Source organism: Limulus polyphemus, unplaced genomic scaffold, assembly GCF_000517525.1.
Source record: "Limulus polyphemus unplaced genomic scaffold, Limulus_polyphemus-2.1.2 Scaffold4509, whole genome shotgun sequence".
Taxonomy (NCBI): domain Eukaryota; kingdom Metazoa; phylum Arthropoda; class Merostomata; order Xiphosura; family Limulidae; genus Limulus; species Limulus polyphemus.
The window spans coordinates 84,574-87,275 of NW_013670119.1; positions in this window are offsets into that span (position 1 = coordinate 84,574).

A 2,702-nucleotide genomic window follows, 5' to 3' on the forward strand; every position below is an offset into this window, starting at 1 on the left:
GTATATATATATATATATATATATATATATACACACACACATAATGCAACAATACAAATATGTAAACTATAATGTAATTTAAAATAACTTATATTCCCCTCTAATTCACTCAATAAAACTTAATTACATACACACATGTGTATGGAAGTTAGTAGACAACTCACATTAAAAGCCATAACACAGACCTCTGAATTTAAACTTCGCGGAAAGGACAAGAAGTTCCAAGAATTCTTCACAGGTTTTTCTATCGTGTAAGTTTTTTTCTTTTACAATTTGGGAAGAAGAAAAAACTCTTACTTAGATCAAATTATTATTTCGCTTACCCCAATGAACATTTTTACTATTATGTTCGTTAACGGACATACAAAGAAACTGAAGAAAAGGGAAGAACATTGATGACAAACAAATATGCATCCTCATTCATCCCAATTTTGTGTGTGTGTGAAATATATATCTTTTAGTTTCTGAACTACGTATTATGGTCTGATGTATTGTGTCTGGAGCATCTTTTTCAAAGACCAGCAGTAATCAGCCACCATGCTGATGGTCCACCTAGCCTGATACCTCCTCTCTATTTCCCCGACTTCTTGACGAAGCCTTTCTCTTTGTTGTTTGCTGACGGCACCGAGATTTTCAGGGAAATAGTCAATAGTTGAGTGTAAGAAAAGAACTTTCAAGCTTATATTACAACCCAACTCTTTGAACTTATCGAGTATGTTATTGACAATAATTTCGTAATTTGGGACCTAAATATTTGTCAATAACATCTTTAAAAGCAATCCATGCTTCTTTCTCAACTTTCCTCATTGTCCTTTCGATCTGTTCATCCGAAGTCAATTTCCTAATCTGAGGCCCAACAAAAATCCCTTCTTTAAGCTTCACTTTTGAAAGCACAGAGATGTTTGAAACAGTCGCCATCTTTGTCTAAGGCCTTTACAAACTGCTTCATCAAACCCAGTTTTATGTGAAGTGGAGGTAATAGGACTTTCTTTGTGTCAAACCAAACTTTCATGTTCAGTGTTTTTTTTTATCCTGGTATCAGGCTGACTCTGCTTGATCATTACTTCTTTTATATCCGGTGCTGATTTCGTGCTCTGCTGTCCCATTCACACAAAAGACATGGAAGCTTTTTAAAATCGGATTGTAATCCAACAACATACAAAGTACTTTTAAGTCTCAACAATGTAGCCAACCATGTTCTTTGTATTTGACCTTATTAACAAGAGGTTCTAGATTTTTGTATGTTTCTTTCAAGTGAACCGAATGAGTAATAGGAACAGATGCATATATGTTACCATTGTGAAGGAGAACACCTTTTAGACTTCTTTTGGAGGAATCAATGAACAATCGCCACTCACTTGGTTCACAGACTGCGGGTCCTAGTATTGGTATTAATTCAGCAATATTGATGGAATAAACGAGTGAATCTTCTTGTGAAAAGTATTGTGTAAACTCTTTCTCACAATTTCTGTACCAGTAAAGTGGTGTCCCTGGAGAAAGTAAGTTCTTATCCGAAGTTTGGACCCCAAAATCGCTGAAGAATCCTTTGAAAGGCCCAAATCTCTTACCAAATCATGAAGTTTTCATCATGTGATGAAAATGATGTGTTTTCATCTACTATGCTTGCACAACATACATAGTAGACTTTTCATGTTTCAACTTAAGCCTGAAAGACTAAACCATCACCTGCAATAATTTTTAAACTTTAACTAGTTTTGTGATAAACCATTTGTTAAGTTTTTCTGGTATGTATTTCATTTAAACTATCAGTTCTTTCATAACATTACTTTTATCCAAACTAATAACTCGTATGATAGATGATTAAAAATATTCTATACATTAAACATCAAAAGTGTAATTTTTAACTGATATTTATTACAGTTAAAACTTGCCAATAGTGTGCATGTACAAAATTGTCATTAATTTTGGATGTGAAACTTCCTGTAATTCTAGAAAGAACTACACAGTGATGAGGTTATCATAGTGTAAACTATTTCTAGAGTGATAACAAATATTTTAAATAACATTTCTGCCAGGAATAATGAAGCTCCAGAAAATTAAAAGTTTATGGAAGTAAGTATCCATTTTTGCTACTAAGATGATAGAGTTTTGACAAGGAACTGCAATAATTATTGAACAGAATTTTAAATAAATTACAATCATCAAATCTCTTCTGTAAAAAATATAAAAAAATAAACCTATACTAATAACAATCAATATAACATACTTCTCTACAAACTGATGATATTTCATTTTCATTCATATAAATTTGGGAGAGAGCTCTGGTCAAACAGCCAAATGCTAAATATTCCATTATTACCTAAACAAACAAAGTTTAAAATTTCACTTACATTTCATTCCTCAATAACATTATACATAATAATGAGACAGAATATTTTTTTATTCCTGATTTACGAATCCTGTCAGTAATCATATATCTAATAAAAATACTCATACCAAATGTCTTCAAACAATTTTTCATGAAGTAGGAACTAAAGTAACAACAGTTCTTTAGCATTCTTTAAGAGTTAGATTTTTGTTATCTAGAAAGATGTGTGGTTCATAAAATAAAATTACAAATTCAATTTCAAGAGTGTTAAAGAAGAATGGATTAGCAAAGAACACTTTTCTACATCTTTGTTACTTCTTCAATTTCTAACTTTCATTTTTCTGTCTCAAAATATTTTTTATAATTTTTGAAG